The sequence below is a fragment of the Haliaeetus albicilla genome, chromosome 17, assembly GCF_947461875.1.
Source record: "Haliaeetus albicilla chromosome 17, bHalAlb1.1, whole genome shotgun sequence".
Taxonomy (NCBI): Eukaryota; Metazoa; Chordata; class Aves; order Accipitriformes; family Accipitridae; genus Haliaeetus; species Haliaeetus albicilla.
Window position 1 is genome coordinate 26,895,077 of NC_091499.1, and position 18,371 is coordinate 26,913,447.

The following is an 18,371-nucleotide window of genomic DNA, read 5'->3' on the forward strand; positions in this document are numbered from 1 at the left end:
AAAAGCAACATTGGCAGTTCTTATGGAAAGCTGAGATTAACAGACCAAGGACACTTTGGGGCTGTTTAGGTTCTGTTCAGGTCTCCCATGTCACCAGCCACAGGGCTCTTTTCCTTGCTATTACATAGCTGGGCTAGAAAGGTGTGCATTTCACCTAATTACTGCTCAGAGTTTATCAATCTAGTCTCGTCATAATTCTTGATTTCTTGATGGAACCTGCCTAAATGTGGGACTGGAGGAGTTACTTGGCATTGGGTTGAAGGACTGGAGCCAGGCACACTCTAGCCAGGAAGGTGGAAGTTACTGCTTGGTGGTTAAGATGCTGCTCCTCTGCCTTTATGGTTGAGGGTCTGTGTTGGTTTTCAGTTCCCCAGCTATACTAAGTGCTCCTCCCTCTCTCACAAAGTGACAAATGTTCAACTGAAATGTTTCAAGAAGTCCAGTCTGGGAGCAGATTCTGTGAACAAAATAATCCTAGTTCTCAACTTCATAGAAAATACCCAGGACCAGTCAGTGCCTCTCAGTGTGATGGGGAAGATCCTGAGACTCTCTTTACACTGACAAGCCTTGCAAAACAGTGGTCCTTTGGGACATGCAAGGGAAAGCACATTTCTCCAGTTGTTTCAAACGTGAGTAATACTGAATAAACATACCCTCAAATACAGGAAACAAATGTATGTAACAATGTTTAACTTTATTTGTTTCTAAAGGCTACCACAGAGTAAATGTGGACTAGTAAGACAGACCTGGTGAACTTAAGAACCTAAACAAAATCACCAGAGCAGAAGTAGTCGGGTCCTTATGAATATGGGGTCAGCTTCAGGTTTTGTTCCTTTTTTGGTATCCTGAGTGCAGCTCCAGGTACGCACAAGCCAGCTTCGCCGAGACTCTTCCTCCAAGCTAAGACCTTTTGCCACAGGCTTCCCACATCGTTCTGTAACCACAGTGTTACAGATAGCACAGGATGCTCAGCGAGGCTTGAGGCTTAATATGCTTGGGAATCAAAACAAGCTCTCTCTTATGCTCTGATAACTCACCAGCTGCTTGTACAATGTAGGTTTTAACCTTCACGGATTCCCAGATTGAAGAGAAGTTAATATTGCCCCAATATTAATTGCTGATGCTTAGGAGGACAGAGGACAGAGGGTGGCAGCGCAGCACTGTTGGAGCTCAGCTACACAAATTGTAGAGGCTGGGGCAGGGCTGAGTGGGTGTAAAACATTTCACACACAATTGCTTCTAATTAAACGTACATATTTTTTTTGTTTTGCTTCACAACAGGGCAAAAATAACTTCTGTTTGCCTGGTGTGTTTTGGTACGTTTTAAACTCTTATTGTTTGACTTAAACTCAGGCAATGAAGTTTAAAACGGTGAGCCATGTGTATGGTGTATGTACGCAGAGACAAAACTTGCCTCTAAGAGGTCAGTCACTGATATTTTACTTATTAAATACTATAAAATTGCTGCTTGTTCTGATAACAACAAACAGGCCATTTCTTAGCATAAGGAAGAGTAAACAAGCGACCGTGGTACTGAGGCTATAACAGCTCTAGCTTGGGGGAGAGTGAAGAATCTTTAGTACAAATCACAGTAGGGGGGAATGGACCACAACAGTAGAAGGAGGCGTGCTTCCAGGAGCTCTAAAATGCTTCATTTTGCATTTTTCCCCTGTGGAGAAACTGAGATAACAAATTGCTTAATATGCTACTGGGACAGGTTGGAATTTCATGGTGCTGAGTGCAGGACTAAAACTTGCAAACCCAACACAAAACCCAACCACCACCAGCCCCCTAAACCAAAACCAGATCTACATCCCCCATTGAAAAACTGGTACAATCTTTATTCGTCTCTCACACTCCCAATTAAGTGAAATGAAGATGCTATGCTGGTAACATGCTGTTGGTAACATGCTGTTGGTAACATGCCGTAAGATATGCATATATCCAAGACATTATTCATGAACCCTCTTTGTTCTTTGAGGAAAACAGTAAGTAGAATTACTGAAGGATCATCCAGAGTTCTTAGTACTAATAAAAGGTTTCCTGAATGAGTGTCAAAAATTAGTCTTTTTAAAAGAAGCTAGCTGAGCATTGAAAGGAAGCCTTGCCCATTTCCTTCATTAACAGCAATAGTCTTTGTCTCCTGTGTTTTGAATGAGAGGTCAGCTTTCAGATAGCAGACCAAAGTCTCTGGAGCACACTGGTCAAAGCTCAAACAGAAGAGTTTTGTATTGTTGAAAATTGGTGACGTGATTATATTATTTATATTGTTTATATTGTGATTATTTATATTGTTGTAAATTGGTGATGTGATTTGGACCTGTGTGATGCATTAATGATGTAGCTTGAAAACCCCTGTAAATCTGAGATAGCAAATGTAACTACCAAATGATTTTTACTGGAACTCTATAGAAGTAAAATATCATTACTTATGACATGTTATAATAAGAGCTTCTTTGAAAAAGAAAAAATGTGCACACAAACTGGGCCACTTTTACAAATTACTTTTTCCACACTCATTTTGTTTAGCACTTCAGCGGTTCACTTAGATGAGATGTTATACCTTGCTTTTACGTCAGTTGGTTTACTTAATCTTGTCTTGCTGTGCTCTTTTGGCTAATCAGGAAAAGCATCACAATCTGTTTATTTGTGCAGATGAAATTATTTTATGTCTGATAATCCCAGGAGAGATTATTTCAGTTCTGAATCATCTCCAGAAGTCTTAAGTAGCTTACTGGGAAACAGGACCGATGTTTATACCTATTTCATACTGGTCATGATTTTAGATCAGAACAGTGCAAAAGAACATTCCTGACCTGAAGATGTAATATTCTGGAAACTTTTAAAGCTTTTTAGTTTTGGAAGAATTATTCCTACACTTAAACAGTAGAAGAGCTTGGTAGACTAACTCCACTGAAGTCCATTATGACTCAGAATAATGGAGAGAAGATTGCCTCTTCCAGTTGACTCTCACTTCTATTTATGATTTCAGTCACTCTTTAGAATGTTTTTTCTAGCTTCATCACTACTTCTTTTTTTTTAGTGCCTTTTTTCAGCATACAGAGCATCTGAGTGTAAAAAAACAGAGGAGAGCATCTTCTACCTCAACTCCTTTCGGATTGCAGCTCTCTAGATGTTTTCATAAAGGCATTAAAAATCCTGGAAAGGACAAAGGTCAGCTCTGAACAGGCTAATTTACACTAGTAAAAAAGAAAGTAGTATTAGACAAGTCAAGACGTAACTGATAGAAGTCACAGCACACATTTTCATTGGAACTGTACTTTATATTTGTGGAAACAATCTGAAATATTACTGAGAGAGTCTTTCTAGTTACTCCTTTAAACAGCAATTTGATAATCTTCGGCTGTGCTAACATTATTGCCAGAACTTTATGTGGTTTATTTCGCCGACATCACATTTCTTATTAAGTACACTCTGATCTTCACAAATCAGATGAGATGTTGAAAGAAATATTTGCAATGACCCACTTTCTGCAAATTAAGTATTGTGACCCCTGTGAACCATTGTTTTAGAAAAGCTTTGTCTGCCGGAGGTTGGATGCAAGGTGTGTGAGGTGTTTCTTCAAAACATACATAAGCTGCAAATTGCATAGAATGACGTACATTTCATTATCCTTCCATTTCTGCAGGAAAGGGTTACACAAACTAGGAAAGCACCTGATTTTTGGCAGGTTTGCTTTGTAACAGTTGGGTAGCAGTAACATTGCCCTGACTTGAAAGGTGGGATCCCCCCACATGGGGACATGAATCTTTGTGGTAGAAAGGGATGTAAGGGACACAGTCACAGGCTCTGGGGTGATGGCGTTGGCTGGGGTCGGGCAGATGGGTGAATGCAGCAGCAGCCACCTGTGTTTCTTTGCTGCAAATAAGATTAGTTCCTAGGTGGGTTCAGTTGCTGGGAGCCAGAGCAGCTCTCCAGGATTTAGAGATGTGATTTGAGCCAAGCTCAGGAAGACTTAAAAGTTGTGCCCTTAGGTTCTAAAGAGCAAGAAATATTTTGAAATAATTATTCCCGGTGGAGGCTGTAATGAGGTTAGGTTAGACACAATGAGTAATTCTAATTCCTTATTGTCTAATGACACAATTTAAAATAGCATTTCAGACTCAGGCCTCCCAGGTAACTGGGTTAGATCAGTAATCCCCTGCTCTGATAGAAATTCGTCTACTCATTCCTCAGAGCCATGCCTTTTTGCGACTGACCGAACACAGGCTTTCTGGGTTTCAGTATAGCAACCTGACCATAAGACTTTTCCTTTGTTGCTGTATGTGCAGACAAGATGTTTATCTGAGGGCAAGGTAGAATACGGTTTTCAATATAAATATTTTGGTTGGGGGAGAAAAACAAAATCTTTGGAAATGATTCAGGGGAGGAAGATCTTCTTGAGCAGCTGTATCAAAAGCTAGACAGAATAATTGCAGCATCCTAGCATATTGTCAGTAATGGCCTGGTGGCTGAATAATTTTTTTTTCTTACCGACGCTTTGAAATCTTCTTCCTTCAGTTAGTCTCTGAAAGGAGATCAATAAAATAGTTTTTTCTTCCAAGAGTAATGATGTGTCTAGACTTTACAATGGAGAAAGTAACAGTTTGTCCACAGCACTGATGAAGTCTCCACTCTTAACTACCATAATATATATGTAGGGCTCCCAGCATGACTAGGTCTTCCTCATACAAGGTGCTTTTATCTACACAAAAAAGCAAGATTTTCTGCTAAGTCACTTGCACACAAACTAAAGAAGATTGGTAAAGGCAGTGATGTTGGGGAGAACTATTTTGCTATCTCCAGTTCCAAGATGAGGGTAAACTTTTATATTTGGAAAAGAGAAATGTTTAAAACAAGCAAGTGTATTTTTTTGCAGATATGTTGTTTTACTTTCACTCAATCCTGAAGCTCTGTGGTTAGTTAATAAGGTCATTAAAAACTCGAGCACTCTCAAGAACTGTTCTGCTGATGCTGCTCATGGACAGTGAGCCCATGCCCATGAGAGACATTATGTCCCAGCTTCCTCCCTCAGCTGTACTTGCTTGGGCATCAGTTAGATCTTGTTCCTCAGTGCTCTGCAGGGAATGACTGGCACACAGGATTAGGAAGACTAAAGCTGTGAAGAAAAGCTCAGGTGGTAATGGTTCATTCCTCTCCAAAGGAAAACAATTAACAAATAGTGAAGGCACCTGGAGCAAAGATGCAGCTGTCTCATTAGTAAATTTGCAGGCATGATGGCCTGACCTGTACTTGTTAAGTACTTAGGAGATCATTGGTGTCCCTTAAAACTGAATCTAGCTTTAAGGTGAGCAGGGCTTGCAGTAATCCCTGCTGGAAGAAACTGTGGAACCACCTCTGCTACACTTGAAGGTAGTGCAAAAGATTGTAAAGTAAGAGAGGTCTTCGCGTGGACAGAGAAAAGAACTTTCATATTGCCTCTTGCCCCAAATATTCAGGTAAGCATCTGTTGATGAACTCCTTCCTGCTCTTAATTAATTTCTATTTGTGAAGTTTGTTCGTACAGGTAAAATTCAGCCAGGTCCTACAAACTACAGTTCTGTAATAATAATAGGCAGGCCTGGCTTGCAGAAGCTAGCAGAGGAGGTTAGTGATGTGACCTCTATTCTGCTACCTTGGTGGTAAAACCAGTGTCCTTGAGATCTGTAGTTTGCTGCACATCAGTTATATGGCAGTATGAAGAGTGGCATGCCTTCTGCTTGGAAAGGCAGCATATTCCTTGGCAGAGTCCCCAGAGGGCTCATCCAGATTGGTATCTGTTTGTCATCGCTGTACTAATCACCTCGTGGTTAAAGCAGATGAGTGACTTAGCCTACTTAGTGGGGTCAGAGATGTGAAATACTTCAGATCTTATTCCTCTCTGTTTGCCTTGGTTTTCTCAGCTTCACAGGGGAGATAGCCAAATATTTGCTCGTATGAGCACATATCTTAATTAGCAAAGTTCTTTGAAAAACTGTCTGTGGCAAGTGCTCCAACAGCAAGAGGAATCCGTCATGCTATAAAAAGCCAGCAATTGTTTCCTCTAGCATTTAGTCACCTCTCAGGATGCAGCCACTAATTTCTCCTCCTCCCCCTTTAGTACACATATTATGTAAATAATCCTAACAATAAGCTGTCTGGAGTATTTTATTGCTTAATTAATATGGTTTCAATATTATGAATAAATAAGATCACATTCAGATTGTGAGTATGGTAAAGTTAAGGGGATATGATCCAAGAAGGAGTTTCAAATCCCGTCGCATCTGTTCCTCTATTTTGTCGGATTAATTTTATGTTCTAAATTAAATTATTCTTATGAATCTGTTTCCTCTGATGTTCTGCCCTTCTCCCCCACATCTTTTCATCATCTGTCTGCTCAACACCTTTGCTGGTCTCTCGCACAGGGAAATAAAAGCCACTTGACAGCCCAGCTGGCTGAGTAGGTCTGTGCTGTTCCCCCCCATCCCTTGTGGGGCTGCTGAATGTGATGAGTTTGGAAAGCTCTGGACTGGTTGGTCTCTGTTTTCAGATGAATGCAGGCTTTCCAACTGGCATTCGTTGTTACTTTGATCGACGTTTTAATTAAAAACTTGGGAATTCAAAGTCCGTTGAACTGTAGTAGACTTATTTTTTTTACTAAGAGGCCCTTCTCTTCCTCTCTTCCCTGCCCTAAAATAAAACTCAAACCCAAACACGTCCCAGGGCCTTGCCTATTTCTGTTTAGTGAAGGAGAAGCAGTTGTTAAATGGCCATCTCCTTTATGTGGTTCTTACAAGGTTTTGTTGGTTTTTTGTTTTTTTTGTTTTTTTTTAAATCTTGGCTATAGAAATGCTGATGTAACCATAGTTTCCAAGTCCACCAGAAAAGAAAAAAATTCAGAAAAAGGTCACAAGACAGGAAAACAAAATTCTTGTAGGCATTTAGCAACAGAGATCTCATTTTAATTTTGCTAAATTGTAAACTCTCAGTGGAAGGAATTGCCCCTCCCTTGGGCTAGGAGAAGGACCTGGCACGTTCTGGGCACTCCTACAAGGTGAAAATAACTGGGTTGCAGGTACAGATGCTAAGGCGCTCCCATCGGTGTAAAGGAGAGACTCTTTGCTCAAAGGTGCTTCCTTCCAGACCTGACCTTGCCCAGCACAACCAGGGCCCTGGCCCCTGCGAAGTCCCTCCTTGCTGCCTCCGAAAGGCTGCAGCTCCCACTGGGATGCAGCCGCCTCCGCCTCCTCCCTGGTGTCCCTCTCACTGAGAGCAGCCAGCGGTGCTGGGCCCTGAGTTCCTGATGTCCGACCGCATGGTCCCTGTTTGTCCAAAAATGAGTAGCTCCATATTCCCAACTGATGTACCACCACCGCCTTTGATAGGATCAAAAGTCTGTAGCTATTGTAAATACCCTCTCCTTTTCTTAACGAGGTATTTTCAAGAACTTAGAGGCGTGCAATTTTTAGTGGGAGTCAAGTGCTTCATCTCTGGAGAAATTCTGGTTGAAATCAACCTGACAGGTTAGAAAGCCCTTAGAGAGGGACAAACTAACGTGGGCAGGCTAAATGACCCTTTAGAAATGGATTATAGCTAGAAATTTACTGTTTTACCAGGAGCATTGTCAGGCCGTGATCATTTACGTGTTGCCATGTCTCATAGTGCGTAGTGAAAGATGAAGACAAGTATCTCCTGGTATCCCTCTGGGTATACTTTTGCACCTTGTAATTTATTTAATGTTATTCTTGCACTCTTGCGTTGCAGACTCCTGATTGCACACAACTGCTTGTGGAGCAATCTATATGGTGTATGGTTTTTCCTTCTTCCCTCATAGGAATGCAAAGAGAGGATGCTGGAGGCATCCTGAGTCAGGTCCGGCATGTTGAGAGGTGTGTGCTGTGGTTGTTACTTCATGGTGATGTCTCTTTGAGTGTGCCTTCTGAAACTGGGAATACTTTTTCCCTTTTAAGGCACATGAGCCATAATCTCTGTACTTCTAATTTTTTTTAAGTGTTTTTTTTTTTCTTTTACTACTTATGCTTATCTCTTCCCCTGCAGTAAAAGAAACAGCAACTTAATGTGAAGGAAATCATACCTGATTTATTCATGCTTGTATAAACAGCATGTATTTCCTCACGTGCAGGTAAATGGAATTATAAAGATGAGACTTTGTGAATAAAATTTTGAGAAATGAGAGAGTTCACTAGTAACTCATTTACTGTGACAGGAGATGAATAGAGGTAATTTAGTCTCATAAAAGTAAAATTGGCTCATGTCTTACATGTGGGTGGGAGGAAGAATATTGTTTAGCGGCTGGAAAGCGGAGTGGAGCTGAGAATTGGCAGCTGTGCAGAGGGGGTTTGACTGCCTGGCTCTGTAACCTTGGGTGAGGCATTTTGTGTGCCTGGTATACATGCTTCCTTCTGTCAATAAAGATCTAATTCTTGACTAGTTTGTAGAGGGTTTTGTTCTCCCCACGTGAAGAACCAGAAAATAAGACTCCAGTGTGATGCTGCTCTATTGCCATGTTTGAATAGGAGTTTTTCCTCCTCTCTTTTCTTCCCCTGTGGCTGATATATTTGTTCCATAAGTATATTTCAGACTTCACATCTTTCCTGGGGACAGAGAGAGTAGAATGTAATCCTGAAAGAAAAGCAAATATCCTTTGGTTTTAAAGATATATAATAGTAAGATAAAAAGATTAGGGCGCCTGGGACTAGGCATTATGAGACTCAGATGAAGTGTATGATCTTCTAAGGTACCTACCTCCTTGGACAAATAAGCTGGACTGAAGGCACAAATGAAGTGTGCCTGGAAGTTCTTTCCCAGGACTTCCCTATGAAAAACACAAAGCAAAAGGTGTCTGAGTAAAACTATGCAAGAAAAAAATTCCTCTTGTTACGAGTGAACGTTTTGTGAAAGACCCCAAGCTGAAGAATGGTCAGGGCTGCTCTGTTGTGTGGGCTGAACAGTGGCTGCCTCTCAAGGTCTAGAGGTGGCCTGAAATGAGAGAGAGATCTGGCAAGGACAAGGTGGATGTTAAAAGGAAGAAAAAAAAAAAAAAGGCATGAAAAGAGCTTAAGATTTTGCATAAATTAGCTTTGGAGCAATTTGTTCCCCCATGGTGAAGGAGAAGGAGAACAGGTTTCCTTGTGGTGTATGGTTTTATTTTTGAAGGTGGGGCAGAGAGAGAAGAGGAGGTTTGAGGACAAGCTGGCTTGGCTCTGACATGGCCTCTGGTTTTCAAAGGTTCATCAGTGTGCTTTATAAAAATCTGTAGGACTAGCAAAAATGCATTGGTTCCACAGTGTGGATAATGTTTGTTTACTGGCGTGAATGGATTAGAAATCCAACAAAGTCTATTTTCTGCTAACCAGGTTGCTTTCAGCATTTTTGGGGCTCTTAAGAAAGCTAAACAATGAGACTGGCTTATTTCTACCGGCATTTTGGTCCATAAGAAGTCTTTGCTATCAGGCTTTTTGAAGCTGGGAAATTATAGTATAAAATGGAGTTGCTAAACCTTACATTATCAGTAATTAATATAATGATCATGTTTCTGTTTTCATTTTTGTGGGCTTTCTGGTTCCTCTGAGTGGTGATGATGTGCAGACTGCCCCTTCTTAATGAATTATTTACCCATTACTGCTGGTAACTGGAGACAGTAAGATGACTTGTGCCTCTTTAAAACGTTCCCCTAAATTACTCTGAAGACGCTGCTGTGGCCGTACTACCATGCACGCTGCTTCTGTGCTTTTAATCAGCTCATCATGCTGCAAATCTGTGAATAATCTTGTTTACAAGAGTTTGGGGCTCTTCACTAAACACTACAAACAGCTTTGGCCTGGGACTTGCTGAAGTCTACAGTGATTGCTCTAGCCTGAGTACTAATCCTCATGCTTTGCAGCCTGGCCTGTGATTTACCGCTGGGATTTAAAAAGCCTATTCAAATTTAGGAAGCTGTACAAATGCTCAAGGTCCGGGTAGGCAGGAAAGAGCAGTTCGAGCTCAGGGAAATCTCCATCTCTCCTAACCTTTAAAAGGTCTTGTGTGCATCTCTCTAGGAGATTTACTCAAAGAAAGTCTATAGATATGTACCTCCTGGCAAAAGGGCGAATCCAGTGAGGGGTTCAAGCAGGCTGTGAAGTGTACAAGACTAAGCAGAGATCTGGGGTGATCAGTAAAAACTGCTAGGTGTGACGTTTGTGTTGGTGAGCAACCAACAACCGTGACTGCCATCTCTATAACAGGGGAAAAAATTATCAACTCCTAGGTTTTGTTTGTTTCTTTTGCTGTTTTAAGACAGAGTAAGACAAAAAGTGCATGTAATGCATACTGCACTTTTAATAAGCCAGGGAAGGAAAGCTATGAATATTTTCAACTTTTCCTGGCAGCTGGGTCCTTTTGTGCTACGAGCATGGGTTTGTGCCATGGAGAAGCACAGAGCCTGTGGACACACCAGGAAGAGGGAGGTGAATTTTGGAGTTGTGAGAGGACAGGAGGCCAGTCTGCAATGCAGGGTCATACCAGAGTAATGAATTATTTTTTTTTTCTGGCTGAAGTCAGCAGGTCATGTTTTCAATGATTGACTCTTACGTTAGGCTTCCAAAGTCAGTGCCCCTGTAGATGCAGGGCATGTGTGCTCTAGCTGCCCTGCTTAGCCTGTCTACTCTGCATGCCTCAGGCCTGAAAAGGAGGAGGTGACACTCGGACAGCAGTGCCATTTTCACCAAAATTCAGTTCTTGGCCTGTCTGAAGATGATGGTTTTTTTTTTTTAAGTGCCCAGTTTGGGTGTGCATGGGAGACACCCTTTTCTCTGACTCTTCTTCCTCTGTTCTGAAGTATCTCACCGTTATCACAGTTCCCCTTGCCTGGTTTAGTGGCTTCTGCTTGTAAAAGTTATGTTGTTGTCTCTTCACCACCTTCCTTTCAACCTAGTGCATTCAGCAACTCGTTTTGTCTTATTCTTTTCATCACTGATCTCCCTATGTCCTTTTCTCATTTGAATAATTGCCCAGTGACTTACATTTATCTTATCTTCTATTGTTGAAATTTTCAGGAAGGGAATGTGCCTGTATAACTTGTTCTACCTTTATGCCATTATAGAGTATAAATGGTTGTTATTAATAATGCATCTCAAAATGGTCTCTTACTTGACAAGTGTACTTTTATTTTAATATATAATATTTATGGCATGCTTGTAAGTGTTCTGCAGCATATTTTATAAAATTAATGGAGTCCCACAAAATGGGAACTCACTGCTGTGTCTGGCTGTTAAATTTTTTGCTGAGAAATGGAAAGAGGCTGCAGGATTTTGTATGCAAGTTATGAAAGGTGGAGATTTGGCTTTATGTATGTTGGCAGCCAGTGTTGGGAGAGGGAGAGAAAAAGACCCTGAGATGTGATATATTAAAATATTTGAGAATGATAGAGAAAAGAAAGCTTCAGACTTCATTGAAGCTATTCATGTTAAGACATGTGTGCCTTAATTAAAGAAGCCAAACATCAGCTGAATCGAAGACACTGATTTGTTTTCACTAGGTACAACATAGCTCTGAATGATAAGCAAATGGATAGTTTGCTCAGTGAGAATAAATACAGACATAGTGTTTATTGTCTGAAATAACCATATTTGAAAACTGGATCACCCATAGTATATTAAAAAAGAAGAGAAGGAAAAGAAGAAACATAGCACCTATGCTACCTTTTCCTTGAGCGTTCCTTAGGCTGTATCTGCTCCATAAATCTCCACGTAAAATTCTACGAAATTGTTTTCTCAGAGTGAAAAATTGACTTCACTAAAATAAATGGGAGTTTTTCCATCAACTTAAATGGACCTGGTTTTCTTGCTGTATAAGTTTTTTTTAGGAGAAAAATGCTCATTGATGCAAGAAATTTTCCCCAGTTAGCCCATGTTGGTGATAGTGTGGGTATAAAGATAGAAGATTCAGTGCCTCAAACAAGTTGTGACGGTGAGCAGCTTATTAATTCTCTAGTTGGGAAATGTTCATACACTGCAGTGTGAGGCTGTTTACTCCTCCTTTTTGCCTTGAAACAGAAAGAAATGAGAATTAGATACTGAGATCTATGTTATAGTCTATCAAATCCTACTGCAGAAGTGGATAGTTATAAGGATTGCTTATATCTGTAAATATATCTTGGTATGAAACACTAATAGAGTTTACATGTACTCTTACTTTTTCTTTTTTATTGAGAAGTGTTCAGGTTTTGGAGTAAAGAAAGATGTGGACAATAGCATTTTACTGGACAAATTTATTCAATTTTGGATCTAAGAAAAAAAAATCAAAGAATACTTCATTGGTTATTTGGTCAGAGATAAGCAGGAGACAAAACCAGCAAATTGAAAAACAGAATTATTTTTCTCTATAGCCTCAATTTCCTGTAACTTAATGTAGTTTTTCAGGGCTTTAGATGTGGGTGCAAAACCAACTGGCTTCACTCGTAAACTTATTTTCTCTAGAGCTCTCAGGGTGGAAATGGTTATGGTAGCAGCTGAGGGCCCTTGCAGAAATTGCGAGAGGCACTCATGCATTGCTCTGCACCGGTCTTGCCGGGAGACCCTGGGGAGGCCTGCCAGGTAGTTGCTTGTTATGTAGGTCCTGGCTTATCTTGTCCCCCTTGTTTGCATCTGTGGGTGTCAGGAGAGAGGTGATCAATAAGGTGATAAACTCCCTTTTTCTGTCTCTGTCCCATTGGACTGTGAAGGTGTGTTTTAATTAGTTTTCTATCTATCTGTATTCTTGCAATGACATTTACAGTAGAAAGGTGCTTCATGAGAAAAGGAGGAAATAACAAGTTTCTTTTTCTTTAGAGACTCTCAGGTTTTTCTAGCATCTTTCTTTTAAGCTCCTGCTTTCAGCCTGCTGAGTCTACTGCTCCTTTGCTTTTCTTTCTTTTGCTGGCATGGGTTGCATTGGAGCTAAGTCACCAAAATTAGTTTCCTGGGCCGCCTGAGCAGTGCCTGTGCTGTGCCATGACAAATCACTGCTCCTGCTTTTAGGAATTTCGCTCTTGTGCTTTTCTATGCTCTGAGATGTGACAAAGGGAGTTTGGCCCTGTGGGGAGGGGAGCGCTCTGTCTCTAGCTTCCATGGGTGGTGGTTGATTAATGCTCAGTCAGCATTTTATCATGAGTCTTTGCTGGAGTGAACTGCTAGTGAGGCAGACGTTGTTTGCTCCTAGGCAAGTTTTGATTTGTTCATGCTCGCTTCTAGTCTGCGTGGTCGCTCCCAAACACAGGGATCGCAGTGGTGAGAGCTGGCTTTACACTATGACTAGCAGTGGAAAAAGCATGTTTTGAAGCTGCTACTTGGCAATTTGCTGCTTAATGTTAAAATACTGAAACAAAATAAAGCAGCAATCTTTCTTGGGCTGTAGAGTGTCTGGAGAAATGACTGGACTCCAGGAGGAGTCAAGCTGTTACGGTAACTTTGCTTCCCGTACAGTGCTGGCAGCACTTGGCTCCGTAGCGTTTCTTGGCTGAGATGCTGTGAGCGATACCTGGCTCTGTTGCAGCTGAGTGCTTCCAAAGGCCTTGCTCCCATTGCTGGGTCCTGTTCTGATAAATCAGTGGGACTGAGGAGGTGTCTGTGGAGGGGAAGAGAGCTCGGTGACTCCATAGGATGGGGTTTGGGGCTCTTTACAGCTTGGACCAGATGCTTGAACTGCATCTTTCACTGCCTGAGTGAGTACCTGAGCCTCTGGCTGTCTGGATGGCAGTTCTGGTCAGCAGGTGACAGTGATGGTTAGAAAAAGTTTCTGTAACCAAAAGGTGCATTGAAACTGGTGCATTTGCAAAGAACTGTGGCTTCTCACAACTAGAAAATCTACTCCCCTAATTAGCTCTGCCCTCAGTTTTTCATGTAGCGGCAGGGAATGGAGATTTTTTTCCTTATGACTTGTGTTATTTGTCTCAGTAGGTTTCAGTTCACTCTAGACAGAGTAGAAGTCACTCATTGACTAGAAGGTGCCACAGCCTTAAATTCATTGGGGAAGGCTCAGAAGCGGTTAAACCCTCTATCTGTTGTGTGATTCTGCCTTAAAAATTGGAGTTGTTACAGTCTGCGTTCAGCTGGTTTAGAAGTGAGGGGCTGGGTGCAGAGGCTTTTGGGGCACCACCAGCAGCTCAGTTGCAGCATGCCCAGAGGTGCTGGTGTGCAGCACCCAGCCACCGCTGTGCTGTGCTGTAGTGGCACAAGGGTGGGCAGCCGGACTGAGGGACACTGGTTACACGTGGACAGGCAGCGAAGGAGCCTGTTGGCAAACCCCTGCTTATGCAGGGAAAACATCAGGGACCAGTTTTCTGGTTCCTGAATCGCACAGAAGGAGCTCTGTGATGCTTGAGCTCATCATTTGAGTCTCTTCTTGCTCTGCCCTTCCAGCAAACAGCATAGTGAATGTGTCTGGACATTAGACTCTTTTGGTGGTATTTTGGGCCATCGTGTTTTGCTTTCCCTAGGTTTTTCCTGCAATCTGGTGTTTGTCAGCTCCTGCCCAGAATGGCTATGGAGTGTAGTGGTATTAATTTGCTGCTGCCCTTGTTGTCCTTGAAGACACCACCCAGAGCTATCTCAGACAAATCCCGAAACTGTTGTGCAGTTGCAGATTAGAAGGTGTCATATAAACTGTAATGATTTGAACTGCATGTGAAAGGTATATTTTTAGAGTAAGTTCTGTTTCTGCTTATTTATGTACCATGGAATTGTAGCTCAATATTTAAAGTAACATAAAGTTTTGCTGTGGGCTTTTTTGTTGGGTTTTTGTTGGTTTTTAAACATAGAGCACTTATAGCTAGTTGTTAGCGCTGGAAAGCTAAATGCAAATTTGAGGAAGAGCATTTGAAACATGTAGAAGAGGAGCTGGGAATTACATCAAATAAAGCAGCAAATGGAATAGAAAGCAACTGCGGCTGCACATTTAGCTGTAGCCAAAAGATAATCAAACTATAATAAAACCTCTTGTAAGTACAGCTTTTGGTATAGTTTTGCTCATCCCTTACTTTGTCCCCTCTGCTATACAATTCTTTGCACTGTACTTTTGAAATGGAGCATTGCCATATTGTAAATTGCAAATTGAGGGAACAGGACAAAGCTTACAGATACAGCTCTTCACAGTACATAGCAACAATTTTTCCCGTGGAGTTGAATATGCAATTGGACATAGCAAATGTGAAAGCAGCAAGGTTATGAGCCTCCTCTCGTTCTGAGTTTTTTGAAGTTGAGGGTTTTAACATGCTAGGAGCAAGCAGCAGTGCAGCAGCAGAGGAGTGAGCTCTGAGAATGCACCTCTGTGAGAACAGTTTCCACCTCTGAGAGGGGCTGGAGGGACCTGAGGTACTCTGAGCTGAGGGAAGCAGAGGTACCCCCAGCAGCAAACACAAAGCACTGGGTTGAGAAAAGTAGGACGAAAGCACAGAAGTGTTTCATACCAACTGAGGTACCTCAAGGAACAAGCCTAAAAATAGAAAGCTGTTTGGGAGGGAATGTGCTGGTTATCAAATAGCAAGTATTTAGCAGGTGGAGGTTAGTAGTCGGCTCCTGCTAGAGATAAAGATGAGTTATAACATCTGAAATGCTGGGTAAGAGCAGCAGGATCACAGCTGTGAGATCTTACAGCAGTGCAAGAAGGGTGAAAAAACTTTGACTGTGTATTTTAGTAAACAAATTTCAAACCAGCCGAGGTCAACCAGTGACGCCGCTGCCCACTGCGCAGGTACTCCCAAAGCCTTGTCCTTATCCTTGGCTGCTGGGCCATGTTGTGTTGGAGCAGCTGAACGTGGCAGCTTGTGAGTGAGCGGTGAGGCTGCCACAGCTCCGTGCCCCAGGTCCAGCCAGTAGCAGGGCTTCGCATGTATCCCAGTAGGCAGGTGCACACACAGACTGAACTATACAGAACATATTATATGTATGTATGTGGCCAGCCACACAGATCGGCACAGACACAAGAACAGGTTTGACCTTCGTACACATGCAAAAAAGTCCCTTACCCAGGAAAACAGTTAGAAATGGAATTTAAGAAGAAGATAAGACACACTGCTGATCAGGAGCAGGGTGAGGCCAGTGAAGAGTACCAACCAGCAAGCTACCTGCACATGGCTGGCCCTTCTTACCCCTTATTTCTCTATTTTCCCCATGCTTGTTTCTCTCCAAACCACCTATATTCCTTGCTTTCCCCACCTTTGATGCCTCCCCTAAACATCCCGTAAGTCTTGTGTAATTCCAGAATGTTCTTCCCCTGCATACTCCTTGGCAATGCTCCCCCCACAGTCCGAAAGGTGCTCTGGAGAGTTGCTCCTTTTGACTCATCCTGATGTGTGGAGCACCAGGGCTGAGGCCCTCCTGGGACAGCTCTGTGAGGGGGCCTGGGCAGGATGGCTTTTCCTCAGGGTTCCTCATGTGGGCTCCTGCCTGCCTGTGTGCCCCTGAGCTCCTCTCAGTGTGTGGAGATGGACCTTCGATGGGCTGACAGCTCTTGCCATGGGCCTGGGAGTAGCTGGGACAGGGTCTGCCATTGCCTATGTGCTCCTTGTAGATGCGCTGACGAACTTTTTTAAAATCGGGTAACCTAGCATTGCTGTAGGATCACTATTTGCAGCACTAGAGTATCAACTGTCCCCCATAGCTGAAATAACTTTGGGCTCTTCTGTCATGCGTGTTGCCAACCATGACACTTCTCTGAGCTTCTGTAGTACCAGCAAGTCCCCTTGTCACAGGGTGATGTTCCTTGGCAGATGAATCAATGGCCAGAATGTGACAGTATAATAAAGTCACACTGACAATTTTTTTTTTTAACTTGAGGTGCTCAAGACTAAGAGTTGCTCTGTGCTACTGTGATTGATGGTGTGAAAGCAATGCACAATTGAAGGGATAAAGTATCAATAATGAGAGGGGTCTTCAATGTCCTGTAAAGTGTCATTATGGGAATGGTGAAAGGCGACCTTCCACAATTGACCCACAAAGTGCACAGAAAGTTTGGAGAGCATGTGAAAGTCTTAAAGGGGCTTCCAAAGGGAAGGTTGATTATGGTGATCTTTTTAGTATCGGGTGAGTGAGAGCTGGTGCAGATAAAGGAGCAGATACCTGAGAAATTAGGGTCAAACTGCAGGCTTTTAAGGTACTGTCGAATGCTAACAGCTTGTGGGGCTCTAACTGGATTCTACAGCTGTGTGGCTTGCTCCATCCACCACTTTGTGCATGTATGAATGCATAAAACCAGTAGAGAGGAAAAAAACCCCTGTGTTTTATCTCTTCTTGGAATATTCAGACAGGAGCTCCAAGTTTCAGTGACCATTTCCTGGGTTTGGCAGACTGCTTTTTTTTATGCATGATCTTTCCTCCTGCATTTGAGATCAACCAGGACAGACTAATCCCAAGATTAAGGTGGATCAGATGAAGGGCTGTTTCCATAGCAGATGCTGTCATACGAGTGCCAAGTTCCTCTTGTGATAGAGCAAGGCCATAGGGCAATGCAGATGGTGGGGCAAATCCTGTTTGTCTTGACTAATTGTCAACTCAGTCCTAGTTCCTTTTTCCTCTGCAGAAAACAAACCACACCAAGCATCCAATTAGGAGACCAAATTGGTTGAAATTCTAAGCCAGGCTTGTATTTACATCTCTTGTGAATAATGTGCTGCACTAAGGTTTGCATTAGTTCATGTTTAACTTGTTGGGTAGCACTTTGTGTGGTCCTGGAGCCAGCTACAGGAGGGGACTGCCTGCTGACTACCCCAAGGATTGCACTGTGTAGCTGCACACCCGCAACTATGCTGTAAAAAGGAGATGCCCAGACCTAAGAGCTACCCTCCGAAATGACTTAAGCAGGTCTAATGAGGAAGTTCCTTTGACAGAAATTGATGCTACTGAGACTGTTCTGTAAAATCACGGCAGTTTATTTCACTCTTGTCTTTGGATGAGGCTTTCTGCTAAACAGAGAAAACAAGGTTATCTATGAGGTGTAGCTATTATTTTGGTATTTAGATTGGAGATCTTGCTGACATGTCCTTCTGACACAAAATGTAGTTACGGTTCCTATGACAACTGTTCCTCTCTCCTCTGGAGCATGGACTAATGATAGTGTTTCATTACATGATCATGTAATGCTGGGCACTGTGACAGCCTTGTCATCTCTGCTCTGGTGTTTGCTCCTAAATGGCATTTAGCTGAAGCCTGCTTGTACTGTGCAGAACATGAATTGGAGTGACTGACCTTCACTGTGCTTACTGCCTGCCACCTCTGACTTCCCAGCTTCCTGCTTTTCATTAGTAAGCTCACTTTCTACCAAAATACATTTGGTAGGATGAACTTTATTGACAAAAATTTCTAGGAATTTACTTCTGTGGTAGCAATTCTATACACTGACTAACATTAATTAACAAT